The sequence below is a fragment of the Nicotiana attenuata genome, chromosome 7 (assembly GCF_001879085.1).
Source record: "Nicotiana attenuata strain UT chromosome 7, NIATTr2, whole genome shotgun sequence".
In the NCBI taxonomy this organism is placed as follows: Eukaryota; Viridiplantae; Streptophyta; class Magnoliopsida; order Solanales; family Solanaceae; genus Nicotiana; species Nicotiana attenuata.
The window spans coordinates 67,343,694-67,360,662 of NC_031995.1; positions in this window are offsets into that span (position 1 = coordinate 67,343,694).

A 16,969-nucleotide genomic window follows, 5' to 3' on the forward strand; every position below is an offset into this window, starting at 1 on the left:
CGTAGTTGATAGGCTTAGCTAGTTTAGCTTTTTATCTTTCATTTTGGTGTAATGAGGAGCTCAGTAAGCAGAAACAGCAGCAACAGCAGTGAAATCACAGTTTTCCGGTACTCCCAGCTACCAAAACTTCCAGAACTACACTGACCTGATTCCTTTATAGCCAAGGATATGTAGGCAACCTCAGAAGCAAGGTTCAGTCAGATTCTTTCAAAAGATGCTTCTCATGGAGTTTCAAATGGGCAAAAATCCCTCGTAATTGCTCATTTTATATTTTCCCGAAAACCCTTCGTGTTTCCGAGCAAAGAGGGGCAGCTGTGAGCATGTGATTTTTGCCCTATATGAAATACTCCTATAAAATCCCAAGAAAATAGTTTTTTGTTAATTATTTTGCCATTTAGGAATTTTTGTAGAATTTTACTTAATTGTTTGCATTTGTGTGCATGTTTAAGTTTTATTTAAATCATGAAAAATACCAAATATACCACGCATTTCATTTAGGCTTTATTTGTATATATTTTTTAGGATTAATCAATAATTATTTGTTTTATAGAAATTTGAAATCACAAAAAATATAGCTCAGTTTTACCTTTTTTGTCTTTTAATTTTTAGTTTATTGTTTTTTTCTTTTAGTTTAGAATTAAGTAATTTTTATAATTTTTGTAATTAGGTAATTAATTTAACTTCACATTTTTGGATTAATTTAGGTTTTAATTTAATTTAGGATTTCTAATTAAAAAAATTAGTAAAAAGAAAGGGAATAAAAGAGGGTAATTCAAAGATTGGATTTTTGGAATTGGACTAATTTTAAAATAACCAAACCAGCCCAAAATTGGCCCAAAACCCGTCCAAAATAACCCACAACGCAATCCCAAAACCAATAACCCACCCGGTCCAACCCACTCTCAAACCAAACGACCACGTTTCGTAACAATCTAATCATAGCCGTTGGATTTTGATCATCCAACGGCTCGGAGCTAAGGGTTTGTTAACATATATATGTCTGAACGAACACCCCCTACCCCCCAAAAGACCCCTCACTTCATCTCTCTCACCCTCTCTCTCATCCCTCGCAGGCTCCGCCGCGAACCACCCGCCAGAAATCGCCCACGGCGGCGCCGGTGGTCCAAACCCTACCAAATTAATACCAGACGATCCTGAGCCCCTCCCAAACACTCTCCCACCATCAGTTTCCCCAAGATCCCCACCCAATTCCACCAATTTTAGATCTAAACACCGGAATCCCAAAAACCTAGTTTAGCCAAATCACTCCAAATTCACACCCTATGATCCTTGCACCCCCCTGAACCCTAAACCACCGTTAATCCCCTTCGAATCAGCCTCAATTTCCTCAAATTTTGAATCTAAGATTCCGGGGAAAAAAACCTAGTTCCTCTTTGTTCTTTCTCGGTCAGTGCATGAAGTTTATGAACCCAGACGACCATTAGTTGGTTGTTCTTGTTAAGAACAGCCAATTAATGGCTATATAAGGTCATAGGTGTGTCCTGCAAGAAGTTTCGTCTACTGGTCGCCTCAGGTCTTTTCTTTTCTTTTTCTCTTTTCTTTGTTCTTAATGTCTGCCTCATCTTTGTTTTCCTTTTCATGTAGCCAGCAATTATGTTTTCCTTTATTTGTTTTAGTTTCTTTACATGGTCGTCTGTTCTTTTCTTCTTTGGTTTCTTCTGTCAATTAGTTTTAATCTGTAGTTGATTGTCAATTAATTAGTTAATTTAGGATTTCAAACTTCTTAATTAGTTCCTAAAATGTTGTGATTAGCCAATGTTTGTTTTCAGAATTTGAAATTGTTGACTGAGTTTACTTCTGGACTTAATTAATTTAAACCTTAGAAACGTCAGTTAGCTAATTAATCTTTAGCATTATTGACTTCACTACCTTGGTTTGCCTTGAGTAAAATAGAGATGTCATAATTCAGTTTAGCAGTTTAAAATTTACTCTCGTAGTTAGATAGATAGAACAGCCCTTTTATCAATAATCAGTTGATTTTAATTTAAAATTGCAGCAGCTCTCTTACTCTCATTCTGTTAGTATTTTGCATCTTTTGACTTATGCTAATTGTGTTTGACATGATTTGAAAACCAATAGAAACTTTAGGGACTTAATTGAACTAAAAGAGTTTAGGTAAAGCTGAAATAAGGGGTAATTCAAAGGGTAAAATTGGAGTTTCACGTTGGGTAAAATTAAGAAATTCTAGAACTTAGGACAGCTGTCCTTATCCTTGGCCAATTGTTGATTTTGGATAAGGAAAGAGGACAATACAGATGTAAAAATATGCTGTACTAGGTCAGAATATTCCTTTTGGGATACTTTTTGTGCACTCTATAAAAGGAAACATTCTCTCACACAATCACACACACAATCATTAGCAATCATCAGCATCATTTTTACTGCACAAAAGTTCTATTTTCTTTTTTTTCTGAAAAGTTCAGATTCTAGAAATCTTGGAAAAAACTTCAAAACCTTCTCATTTCTGATTCTTTACAAGATTGAAAACATGGTTTGAAATAGAAGATCTTCCTAGATCCTTTAGCTGGATTTCCTGGTCTCAAGCTGGTTTTTATTTGGATTTGAATTCTTGGTTTATTTCTGGGGTTTGTTGCTGCTGTATTCTGCCATTGTTCCAGCCAGTTTCCAGAGAGCTATTTGCTTTTTATTGCCTATTTTGCTGATAAAGGTACACATTTTGGACTCACATGCTTGACCTGGGTTCATTTAGCTTTTGTAATCATTTGCCTAGATGGTTGAATGAAAAGCTTTTGGTTGTTAAGTGTCTCTTCTTATTTCCAGCTTATTTGTTCTTTATGACCATAATTTTTTTTTAAATGTGTTTAGTTGTTACCTCACTAGCATGCTCTAGCATTTTACATAGCCAAGTTCTTATGTGAAATGAGTGATGGAATAGTTTGAACATGAACTGCTGAAATAGCCTCTTTCCTTTCTTTCTAATTACTTTTATTAGTTAAGTCAAAATTACACTAATCCATGGATTTCTATATGTACTAATGGCTGTATTGTTACCTCTGTTTTGGTATGTGAGTGGCCATAAGGCCAAATAATCTCAAGGTGAAAGTTCGAAATGTGGACTTGTGAGAAACAGCTCCATAGCTAATTTCTCGCAAGTCTGCACATTGGATTGGAGGACCTGAAGGCAGAAGAAAACCAGAAATTAGAATGAAAACGTTTATTTTGATTATTTTCTTTTAAAAGTTTTCTTTTAGACAGTAGTATGATAAACGGTTGAAATGATAGATTATTAAGTTATTTTGTACATTCATGACTTTCAGCAGTGTAAACGGACTGTTATAATTCTTCTAAATTCGGTTTCTCTTTGGTTCAGTTAGTATAGGGTCACCACAGTTGGACTTTTTTTTGTTTTGTTATGAACATGTATTATGGTTGCAAATTGGGCTGGACTTGCAACCAGGCCCAAGTTTGGGGTTCATTCGAGCAAGTCTGGGCCTAGGCCATTGGGCCTTGGCAGTTAGACCCAACAGCTCGACCCAACTGTAAATGCTTTTCTTTCGAAAATTACAAATGTATATCTGATGTATCTTGCAAATTAGTGCAGTGTAATTAATTTTCAAACTAGCCTTGTATTTTGATTTTTCCTATTCAAGAGTGAATTTACTTATAGGCTTTTTGGTTAATGTACATACTATGCAAAGGTAGATAGGCCCAGCCAGTCGCAACTGGGCCCGCCTAACATAAGCCCAATATAGGCCAAACTTGGTTTAAAAAATCAGGTGTAGCAATGGCCCCTCTAAGTTCCTCATTTCTGGGCTAAATTCCAAGCCCAAGGCAGCTTTAAAAACTTTTAATGGATCCTTAACCCAATAACCGAACGGGCTGCTGCTGGCCCAATTTCCCTTATCCAAAATGATTAAAGGTCCAGTAGATGTACCCTAAACTTGCTGATAATCAATAGCCTTTTGTTAAGCTTAAGTTAGTTTTAAATAAGAACATCCTTAGATTGCCTTAATTAAGTACAATTCTATTAAAATCAATTGAGGTGTGCCATGCCAAACAAAACCTTCTAACTCATGGCCCTCACATAAATTAAGTCAACCCTAGTAGAAAAGATTTGAGGTGTGCCATCAATTGAATTATCCATGGCCCTCACAAATGTTTTTTTTTAACCTTCGTAGTTGCTTTAGGCGCGTTCTCTAAATAATTTATCATAGCTATGGGTACGGTTTCCGTGACGTTGTTGTGATTTTTAATTACTAAATTCGGGTGTACATTTCATGTGACCCAATCTTAATTCTCAATAATGTTAAATAAAGCGTGCCGCGAACCACGGGTGCATTTCATGTAGCGTGGTTTACGACGCGTTTTAAATAGCATTGAATCCTCCTAAAATAAATAAAAGCGGTTATAGAAGCTAAAATGCACAATAGGTTTAAAAATATAGTAAATCAGATAATAGGCCAATTTTAACAGTTAAGCGACCATGCTAGAACCACGGAACCCGGGAATGCCTAACACCTTCTCCCGGGTTAACAGAATTCCTTATCTAAAATTTCTGGTTTCGCAGACTTTTAAATAAAGTCGAAATTTCCTCGATTTGGGATTTAAAATAAACCGGTGACTTGGGATACCAAATAAACTATCCCAAGTGGTGACTCTAAAAATTAAATAAATAATCCCATTTCGAATAATGTCACTTTAATTGGAAAAACTCCCTTATATACCCCTTCGGGTGGTGAAAAAGGAGGTGTGACAATCCTGGGAGGAATTAATCTAAAAACTTGGGCAACAGTGAGGGGATTAAATTCCTTAAAGATACACAAGAAACTTGTGGGCTTGGAATTATTTTATGTTTTGTAGAACTAACGTTTATTTGCTTTTCTGATTTTTTGGTTTCGAACACGTAATACTAACAATCTTAAAAAAATTATTTTCGGATGACTGGAAAAGAAAATCAGAGTGAATCGGTCGAATCATGATTACGGTGATATAAGAGAAAATATGTACTTAAAGTTAAAAGTGGTGCTTTCGTGTTCTTCTTTTGGACTAGATGTAATGGCCCAGCCTGTTGTTTTAAGAATTAACGCCCCGATCCCCTATTAACTGCGTTCCCCGTGTTTGTTTCTGCTATTGTGAGTTGCTGGGAGGATTTATTTGGAGTTTCGGAGAGTTTTGGGACACTTAGTCCCTAAATGAGAGTTTAAGTTTTAGAATTTGGATCGTAGTCGGAACAGTGTGAAGACGGCCTCGTAATGGAATTCCATTGGTTCCGTTAGCTCTGTTGGGTGATTTCGGGCTTAGGGGCGTGTTCAGATTGTGTTTTGGAGGTCCGTAGTTTAATTAGGCTTAAAATGCCGAAAGTTGAATTTTTGAAGTTTCCGGTTCGATAGTGTGATTTTGATATCGGGGTCGGAATGGAATTCCGGAAGTTGGAGTAGCTCCTTAGTGTTGAATATGACGTGTGTGTGCAAAATTTCAGGTCATTTGGACGAGGTTTTATAGACTTTTTGATCGAAAGCGTAAATTGAGAGTTTTTGAAGTTTTAGGTTTGAATCCGATGCTAATTGGTTGATTCGATGTTGTTTGAGGTCTTTTGAAGATTTGTATAAGGTTGGATAGTGGTATATGACTTGTTCGTGCTTTTGGTTGAGGTCTCGGAGGCCTCGGGGTGATTTCGGATGGTTGACGAAAAGTTAGGAATTTGGAGTTGCAGCTGAAGTTTATGGCTACTGTCATAACCGCATCTGCGGTTGAGAGGCCGCAGGTGCGACTCCCCGGATGCGGAGTCAAGCCACAGAAGCATCCAAGAGATGAGCCGCGAGGAGCCGCAGAAGCGGATGCCTAGACGCATCTGCGATGGCGCAGGTGCGAGTGAGCGACCGCAGGTGTGGTCCCAGGCCTTTAAGTGAGAACCGCAGATGCGGTGGGTTAGACCGCAGAAACGGGACCGCGTAAGCGGGTAATGGACCGCAGGTGTGGAATCCCTGGGTCAGAAAGTATAAAATACTTCGTGTTGCTGCTGTGTATTTACTTTGGGAAATCGGAGGTTTTCAATCAGGTAAGCTACCTAAGCTTCAATACTTGAGTTTATGATCATTTTTCCATTGTTAAATCAAGGTATTAGTGGAAATTAAGGAAGAAAATTGAGGGATTAGGGCTTTATATTGGAGAGCTTTGAGTGGTGATTTGAGGGACCAATTAGGGCCCGTTTTTTGGTAATTTTGGTATGCATGAACTGGTGAGAGTGTGAGGATTCTGAATTTGTAAGTTTTACCCGATTCCGAGACGTGGGATCGGGGGGGCATTTTGTCATATTTTCTAATTTCGCGTATTAGCTTAGAATTAATTAGTGGAATCAGTTACTTGAAGATTTATTTACATTATGCAATTTGATTTGAATAGATTTGAGTCATTTGGAGTCGAGTACTCGTGGCAAGAGCGTGGTTTCGGGTTGAGTTTTTAGCCGGTTCGAGGTAAGTGGCTTGCCTAACCTTGTGTGGGGGAACTCCCCTTAGGATTTGGTATTGTTGATATTTGAAATGCCTTGTACGTGAGGTGACGAGTGTGTACTTGTGCTAATTGTTGGAAATTCAGTTCTCATTAAGTTAACAAAAATTGTGTTTCCTTTCCTGTTTATACCACTTGCAATTTAAGCCTGCTGTTAGCTTAGGGAAGCATGTCTAATTGACTTAACTGCTTATTTGCTCAACTCCCTTATCTGAATTATGTGCAGCATGCTAGGTTAGAAATACTTGTTTTACCTTTGTGTGAAATTTGATTGAATTGAGTATTCTTCGTGTTGCTGCTGTGTATTTACTTTGGGACTACGGGACGGTATCCCAGGAGATCCCCCTGTATGTTTACTTTGGGACTACGGATTTGTATTTCGGGAGATCCCCCTGCACTTTTACATTGGAACTACGGGACTGCACCCGGTAGATTCCCCCAGTACTGAGTATTTACATTTGGGACTACGGATCGGGATTCCGGTATATCCCCATATGAGTTGGACTACGGGACGGCATCCCGGGAGATCCACTGGTGTATTTATATTTAGGACTACAGGACGGTATCCTGGGAGATCCCCGGTTGTTATCTCTGTGTGAGTTGTATTCCTTTCCGTGATTATTTTGTCTCTGTTATAGCTGTTGTTGTTCTTTCTATCCTGTGTTACATCTTACTGTTGCACTTAACTATACTGTCTTATTCTATATTGTTATACCTTGTATTTCATTTAACCTCAGTAGGGCTTGACTTTCCTCGTCACTACCCAACCGAGGTTAGGCTTGGCACTTACTGAGTACCGCTGTGGTGTACTCATGCCCTTTTCTGCGCATGTTTTTCATGTGCAGATTCAGGTACTCCCACTCAGTCTTATCACCCTTGATGCAAGGCGCTTTTGTAGAGACTTCGATGTATATATGCCGCGTCCGCAAACCGAGGAGTCCCTTTATATTCTCTCTACTAGTTTAGCCCCTTCTATATTTTCCTTGTTGATAGACATTTCTGGAGTTAGAGCTTTTTATGTATCTCTTAGCTTGTGATTCATGGGATTCCGGGTTTTGGGACTTGTTCAGTTTTTTAGATCTTGTATTGGTATATGCCGAGCGGCATCTTAAACACTTCTATATTTGTTTATCCAGTTTTTATTAGTTTTTCCGCATTTTGTTTCTATTTTTTTCGAAATTGTTAGGCTTACCTAGTCGTAGAGACTAGGTGCCGTCACAACAGTTCACGGAGGGCGAACTTGGCTAGACATGCACCAGCTCTGGTTTCTACTGTTCGCGAGAAGGTTCGCCGGTTTATTGAGGGGCTTATTCCCAGCATCAGGTCTAGCATGGCTCGTGAGTTGTAGATGGATATTTCTTATCAGTAGGTGGTGAACATTGCTAGGAGGATTGAGGGTATGCATGCTAGGGATAGAGAGGAGAGGGAGGCCAAGTCTCGAGAGTCGGGCCATTATTCTGGGGCCCGTGCCCCAACTGCAGGTCGTCATGGTAGGGGTTATACGAGTCGCCTTGTTCATTTAGATCTTCCAGCGGCCAGTGGTATTCCAGCTCCTCCCAGACCTCATGAGCCTTATTATGCACCACCAGTATCCAGTGCGCCTCCTTCACGGGGTGCTCCCAGTGGTCAGTCCAGCAGACCTGGCCCGAGCCAGTCACAGCCGCCACGTCCTCCCAGAGCTTGTTTAGAGTGTGGTGACACACGCCATATGGTGAGGGATTTCCCCAGACTTAGGAGGGGTGCACCTCCACAGACTTCTCAGCCACAGCATGCACCACAGAGTTCTCAGCCTATGATCACAGCACCAGCTGCTACCCCACCTGCTCAGCCAGCTAGAGGTGGAGGTCGGGGAGGTAGAGGTTGCCCTCAACGGGGAGGCCAGACTAGATACTATGCCCTTCCCGCCCATACTGAGGCTGTCGCCTCCAATTCTGTCATCACAGGTACTATCCAGGTCTGTCATAGAGATGCATCAGTTGAGGGCGATCCAGGCTCCACTTATTCTTATATTTCCTCTTATTTTGCCCCATATTTAGGCGTATCTCGGGATTCTTTGAGTTCTCCTGTTTATGTTTCTACTCCTTTTGGAGATTCTCTTGTTGTGGACCGCGTTTATCGATCGTGTTTGATTGCTCTTAGTGGTTTTGAGACCAGAGCCGATTTGTTGATGCTCAGCATGGTAGACTTTGATGTTATTCTAGGCATGGACTGTTTGTCGCCCCATTATGCTATTCTTGATTGTCAGGCGAAAACTGTGAGGTTGGTTATGCCAGGTGTACCGCGAGTAGAGTGGAGGGGTACCTTAGATCATACTTCCAGTAGAGTTATTTCATTCCTTAAGGCTCAGCGTATGGTTGAAAAGGGGTATGATGCGTATCTAGCTTATGTGAGGGATGTCAGTATTGATAACCCTACAATTGATTCAATCCCAGTAGTACGGGATTTCTCTGATGTGTTTCCAGCTGACCTTCTGGGCATGCCGCCCGATAGAGATATTGATTTTGGCATTGATCTGTTGTCGGGAACTCAGCCCATTTCTATTCCTCCGTATCGTATGGCTCTTCCTGAGTTGAAGGAGTTGAAAGAGCAGTTACAGGAATTACTTGATAAGGGTTTCATTCGGCCCAGTGTGTCACTTTGGGGTGCTCCTATCTTATTTGTGAAGAAGAAGGATGGTTCTATGCGTATGTGTATTGATTATCGCCAGTTGAACAAGGTTACAGTGAAGAACTGTTATCCTTTGCCCCGTATTGATGACCTGTTTGATCAGTTACAGGGTGCTTGTGTGTTTTCTAAGATTGACTTGCATTCAAGCTATCATCAGTTGAAGATTCGGGAGCCAGATATCTTGAAGACTACCTTCAGGACTCGGTACGGTCATTACGAGTTCCTTGTTATGTCATTTGGGTTGACCAATGCCCTAGCAGCCTTCATGCATTTGATACACAGTGTATTCCGGCCATATCTTGATTCATTCGTCATTGTCTTTATTGATGACATTCTGGTATATTCCCGGAGTCGGGAAGATCATGAGCAGCACCTGAGGACAGTGCTCCAGACTTTGAGAGAGAAGAAACTATATGCTAAGTTCTCGAAATGTGAGTTTTGGTTGGATTCCATGGCATTCTTGGGTCACGTGGTTTCGAGTGAGGGTATTCAGGTGGATCCGAAAAAAGTGGAGGCAGTGCAGAGTTGGCCCAAACCACCCTCAGCTACAGAGATCCGTAGTTTTCTTGGCTTGGCGGGTTATTACTATCGATTTGTTCAGGGGTTTTCATCCATTGCAGCACCTATGACCAGGCTGACCCAAAAGGGTGCTCCGTTCCAGTGGACGGAAGAGTGTGAGGAGAGCTTTCAGAAGCTCAAGACAGCTTTGACTACAGCCCCAGTTTTGATACTGCCTACAGGTTCGGGGTCTTATACTATCTATTGTTATGCCTCGAGGGTTGGCCTTGGAGCAGTATTAATGCAGGACGGTAGGGTGATTGCCTACGCGTCCAGACAGTTGAAGGTTCATGAGAAGAATTATCCTGTCCATGATCTCGAGTTAGCTGCTATTGTTCACGCCTTGAAGATCTGGCGTCATTGTTTGCACGGTGTGCCTTGTGAGATTTATACTGATCACCAGAGTTTGCAACATCTATTAAAGCAGAAGGACCTTAATTTGCGTCAGAGGAGATGGCTAGAGTTGTTGAAGGACTATGATATCAGTATTTTGTATCACCCGGGCAAGGCCAATGTGGTGGCTGATGCTTTGAGCTGCCGGGCAGAAAGTTTGGGGAGTTTGGCTTATTTACCAGCAGTAGAGAGGCCCATGGCGATGGATGTTCAGGCCTTAGCCAGCCAGTTTGTGAGATTGGATCTTTCGGAGCCCAGTCGGGTTCTAGCTTGCGTGGTCTCTCGGTCTTCCTTGTTTGATCGTATCCGGGAGCATCAGTTTGATGACCCTCATTTGATTGTCCTTAAGGACAAGGTTTTGCATAGCAATGCTAGAGATGTGACTATTGGTGATGACGGGGTATTGAGGATGTAGGGTCGAGTTTGTGTACCCAATGTTGATGGGCTTCGAGAGTTGATTCTAGAGGAGGCCCATAGTTCGCGATACTCCATCCACCCGGGTGCTGCGAAAATGTACCAGGATTTGAGGAAGCACTATTGGTGGAGGCGGATGAATAAAGATATAGTTGGGTTTGTAGCTCGGTGCCTCAATTGTCAACAGGTAAAGTATGAGCACCAGAGACCGGGTGGATTGCTTCAACAGATAGAAATTCTGGAGTGGAAGTGGGAGCGGATCACCATGGACTTCGTAACTGGGCTCCCACGGACCTTGAGGAAGTTCGATGCCATTTGGGTGATTGTGGATCGGCTAACTAAGTCCGGGCATTTCATTCCTATGATTACTACCTATTCTTCGAAGCGATTGGCGGAGATTTACATCCGGGAGATTGTTCGTCTGCATGGTATTCCAGTTTCCATCATTTCAGATAAAGGTACTCAGTTCACATCACGGTTATGGAGGGTCGTACAGCATGAGTTAGGTACTCCGGTAGAGTTGAGTACAACATTTCACCCTCAGATAGACGGACAATCTGAGCGCACTATTCAGATTCTTGAGGATATGCTCCGTGCGTGTGTAATTGAGTTTGGAGGGTCTTGGGATCAATTCTTGCCACTGGCGGAGTTTGCTTACAACAACAGCTATCAGTCCAGCATTCAGATGGCACCGTATGAGGCCTTGTATGGTAGGCGGTGTAGATACTCGGTGGGTTGGTTTGAGTCGGGTGAGGCTAGATTATTGGGCACAGACTTGGTACAGGATGCTTTGGAGAAAGTCAAGGTAATTCAGGATAGACTCCGTACAGCCCAGTCCAGACAGAAGAGTTATGCGGACCGGAAGGTTCGTGATGTTTCCTACCTGGTTGGAGAGCAGGTCCTGCTTCGGGTTTCGCCTATGAAGGGCGTTATGAGATTTGGTAAGAAAGGGAAGCTGAGTCCGAGGTTTATTGGTCCCTTTGAGATATTGAGGCATGTTGGGGAGGTTGCTTATGAGCTTGCCTTACCTCCCAGCTTGACAGGAGTTCATCCGGTATTTCATGTTTCGATGCTCCGGAGGTATCACGGTGATCCGCCGCACGTGTTGGATTTCAGTTCAGTCCAGATGGACAAGAATCTATCTTATCTTGAGGAGCCGCTGGCAATTTTGGACAGGCAGGTTCGAAAGCTAAGGTCAAAGAACATTGCATCAGTGAAGGTTCAGTGACGGGGTCAGCCGGTCGAAGAGGCGACTTGGGAGATCGAGCAGGATATGCGCAGTCGTTACCCTCATCATTTCACTACTTCATGTACGTTTCTATGCTCGTTCGAGGACGAACGAATACTTAAGTGTGGAAGGATGTAACAACCCGGCCGGTTATTTTAAGAATTAACGCCCCGATCCCCTATTAACTGCATTCCCCGTATTTGTTTCTGCTATAGTGAGTTGCCGGGAGGATTTATTTGGAGTTTCGGAGAGTTTTGAGACACTTAGTCCCTAAATGAGAGTTTAAGTTTTAGAATTTGGACAGTAGTCGGAACAGTGTGAAGACGGCCTCGGAATGAAATTCTGTTGGTTCCGTTAGCTCCGTTGGGTGATATCGGGCTTAAGGGCGTGTTCAGATTGTGTTTTGGAGGTCTGTAGCTTAATTAGGCTTGAAATGCCGAAAGATGAATTTTTGAAGTTTCCGGTTCGATAGTGAGATTTTGATATCGGGGTCGGAATGGAATTTCGGAAGTTGGAGTAGCTTCGTAGTGTTGAATGTGACGTGTGTGCAAAATTTCAGGTCATTCGGACGAGGTTTGATAGACTTTTTGATCGAAAGCATAAATTGAGAGTTTTTGAAGTTTTAGGTTTGAATCCGATGCTAATTGTCGATTCGATGTTGTTTGAGGTGTTTTCAAGATTTGTATAAGTTTGGGTAGTGGTATATGACTTGTTCGTGCTTTTGGTTGAGGTCCCAGGGGCCTCGGGGTGATTTCGGATGGTTGACGAAAAGTTAGGAATTTGGAGTTGCAGCTAAAGTTTATGGCTGTTTTCATAACCGCATCTGCGATTGAGAGGCCGCAGGTGCGACTCCCGCAGATGCGGAGTCAAGCCGTAGAAGCGGCCAAGAGGTGAGTCGCGAGGAGCCATAGAAGCGGATGCGTGGACGCATCTGCGATGGCGCAGGTGCGAGTGAGCGACCGCCGGTGTGATCCCGGGCCTTTAAGTGAGAACTGCAGATGCGGTGGGTTAGACCGAAGAAGCGGGTAATGGACCGCAGGTGCGGAATCCCTGGGTCAGAAAGTATATAAGGTTTCCTTCGCGAATCTTTGCTAAGTTCTCCATTTTTGAAGACGGGAAGTGAGCTAGGGCAGTAAATATCAAGGGGAAATCGGAGGTTTTCAGTCAGGTAAGTTACCTAAGCTTCAACACTTGAGTTTATGATCATTTTTCCATTGTTAAATCAACGTATTAGTGGAAATTAAGGAAGAAAATTGAGGGATTAGGGCTTGATATTGGAGAGCTTTGAGTGGTGATTTGAGGGACCAATTAGGGCCCGTTTTTTGGTAATTTTGGTATGCATGAACTGGTGAGAGTGTGAGGATTCTGAATTTGTAAGTTTTACCGATTCCGAGACGTGGGATCGGGGGGGGCATTTTTTCATATTTTCTAATTTCGCGTATTAGCTTAGAATTAATTAGTGGAATCAGTTACTTGAAGATTTATTTACATTATGCAATTTGATTTGAATAGATTTGGGTCATTTGGAGTCGAGTACTCGTGGCAAGAGCGTGGTTTCGGGTTGAGTTTTTAGCCGGTTCGAGGTAAGTGGCTTGCCTAACCTTGTGTGGGGGAACTCCCCTTAGGATTTGGTATTGTTGATATTTGAAATGCCTTGTACGTGAGGTGACGAGTGTGTACTTGTGCTAATTGTTGGAAATTCAGTTCTCATTAAGTTAACAAAAATTGTGTTTCCTTTCCTGTTTATACCACTTGCAATTTAAGCCTACTGTTAGCTTAGGGAAGCATGTCTAATTGACTTAACTGCTTATTTGCTCAACTCCCTTATCTGAATTATGTGCAGCATGCTAGGTTAGAAATACCTGTTTTACCTTGGTGTGAAATTTGATTGAATTGAGTATTCTTCGTGTTGCTGCTGTGTATTTACTTTGGGACTACGGGATGGTATCCCGGGAGATCCCCCTGTATGTTTACTTTGGGACTACAGATTTGTATTCCGGGAGATCCCCCTGCACTTTTACATTGGAACTACGGGACTGCACCCGGTAGATTCCCCTAGTACTGAGTATTTTCATTTGGGACTACGGATCGGGATTCCGGTAGATCCCCGCGCACTATGAGTTGGACTACGGGATGGTATCCCGGGAGATCCACTAGGTATTTATTTTTGGGACTATAGGACGGTATCCTGGGAGATCCCCGGTTGTTATCTCTGTGTGAGTTGTATTCCTTTCCGTGATTATTTTGTCTCTGTTATAGCTGTTGTTGTTCTTTCTATCATGTGGTACGTCTTACTGTTGCACTTAACTATGTTGTCTTATTCTATTCTGTTATACCTTGTATTTCATTTAACCTCAGTAGGGCCCTGACTTTCCTCGTCACTACCCGACCGAGGTTAGGCTTGGCACTTACTGAGTACCGCTGTGGTGTACTCATGCCCTTTTCTGCGCATGTTTTTCATGTGCAGATTCAGATACTCCCACTCAGTCTTATCACCCTTGAGGCGAGGCGCTTTTGTAGAGACTTTGAGGTAAATCTGCCGCTTCTGTAGACCGAGGAGTCCCTTTCTATTCTTTGTACTAGTTTAGCCCCTTCTGTATTTTCCTTCTTGATAGACATTTCTGGAGTTAGAGCTTTTTATGTATCTCTTAGCTTGTGATTCATGGGATTCCGGATTTTGGGAATTGTTCAGTTTTTGAGATCTTGTATTGGTATATGCCGAGCGGCATCTTAAACACTTCTATATTTGCTTATCTTCATTTTTTATTGGTTTTTCCGCATTTTGTTTCTTTTTTTTCTGAAATTGTTAGGCTTACCTAGTCGTAGAGACTAGGTGCCGTCACGATAGTTCACGGAGGGCGAACTTGGGTCGTGACACTAGAATTGACATGCAAATTAGCAAACAAATGGATAGTTTTGAGATTAAGAAATGTTGAGAGATATAGGCCCCACCTATTTAACTAGACTACAGTTAGTAGAGTAGTTAGTAATACACTAGACTATAGTTAGTAGTGAGTTGGTTATAACCAACACTTGTATAAATAGTAGGTTAACTCTCAAATCAATGTAACAGTGATATTTTCTGTTCTATGCAGTAACTGCCTTCTTCTTCTTCCTCTAATTTCATCTCCTCTCACCGTCATAGCTAAAGCTTCATGACAAGAAATTAATCAGAATCTCATTCTCGTGGGATTCTTAGTCTTTAATTTGTCTCTAGTTTCCATGTCCCGATGTCTGGTGCTTAACTTTTATGAACTATTTTCCGATGGCTGAAAGATATAATTTTCTGAGTAAAACTATGATCGTTCATATGCCACGGAAAAAGCAAAGAAGTGAATTGTACTCACAGTTGCTCAAATATCAATCGCCAAAGAATTCTATCACAATCGCTGATGAAAATTTCTTCTCGGCGTCCTATGCTTTTCGCTAATTGATTTTGTGTTAGCCAATGTATCCGTATTTTGAAGGACATATTAAAGGACTGGAACAAAACTCCTAGTGAAATTGGAGAGAATGATATGTACTAGTGTGAAGCCAATTGGATTTTCCACTCGTCGCAACGGTTATATCAGTGTGCCTTTTGGTTTGTTGAAAATAACTCAAATGAGCACATGCTTGAGTAATAAATATTCTAACAGATTTCTTGAAAGAAATTTGTGTTGAAAGCTTAATTCACACGTGGCAATAGCAAAAGCCACAATTGGCGTTTGGCAAAAGGAAAACTATCTTGAAGCGTATTATTGCCGGAATATTGGTGGGGCTCGATTACAATAGAATCAGGTTCTATTTTATTTTATCTTTATTATCTATCCTTATAATTTATGAAATTCAGTATGATAAATGTTGGGATAGAGGTTCATGATCTTACAACATGTTACGTTTTGTATGCAATGCAACTAGGAATAACTAGAATTATATTAGTTGTGCCAAATGATGTTTAACTAGTTGGTATGCAATTCGGGAATAACTAGAATTATATTAGTTGTGCCAAATGATGTTTAACTAGTTCGTATGCAATTCGGGAACCTGCATAAATATATGTGGATGTTTATTTTCAAGGAGGTAAGACTTAACATTAGGCTTACACTAATACTTGAAAATATTCTTGAGATCATGAATATAATATGTACAAATGTACATATACTTATTTGATTAGAGACAGATATCAAACTGTTTAAAGTGTTATAATGGTTTAGTTGAAAAATCATTTGGAAACGGAATTAAAATTTCGTGATATTCTACACCCGTAATGGAGAATAAAATCTTTATGATTTTCTACCCTACTTCGAGATTAAAATCTACGTGATTTTCTACTCGATCTTTGAGATTAAAGTCTTCTTGATTTTCTACTTATTTGTCAAAAATTAAAGTCTACGTGACTTTATACTCATTTTGGAGATTAAAATATTAGTGATTTTCGATTAAAATCTTAGTGATTTTCTATCTTCAATTTATTATTCGGTTTGAAGATTAAAAACTTTGCCGTTTATTAAATTTGATGTGTCACATATTACTCGGTTTGAAGATTAAAAACTTCACTGTTTATTAATTCTTAATGTGTCAGATTGGTTTGAAGATTAAGAACTTCACCATTTATTAGTTCTGGCTCTGTCGTGACACAAACAACAACTCTCGTGGTTGGTTCTACAACGTAATAGGGGCGATGAATATGAATCTCTTTTTGAAGAAATATGGAATTATTCATCAAACGATCGCCCCTTACTCGCCACAATCTAATGGAATTGTGGAAATAAAGAATAGAACGTCAAAGGAGATGATGAATGCCTAGTTGATAAGTTCTGGTTTACCCAAAACTTGTGGGGGAAGCTATGGTTATAGCTAACTGAATACTTAATCGAGTTCCCCATAGCAAAACACAGTCTATTCCTTATGAAAAATGGAAAGGAAGGATACTCAATTTGAATTATTTAAAGTGTGGGGGTATTTCACTAAAGTGCAAGTACATAAACCCAAAAGGGTAAAGATCGGATCGAAAATTATTGATTGCATTTTCATAGGATATGCATCAAATAGTAAGGCGTATCATTTTCTTGTTCATAAATAAGAAAATGCTGACATTCATATTAATACAGAAATCGAATTAGAGAATGTTGAATTCTTTGAGAATATCTATCCGTATAAAAAAAGGAGTGTGAGTCGTCTAGTAAAATATCTAAGCGACCTCGGGAAGAAGCAAAGGAAAGTACACCTAATGATGTG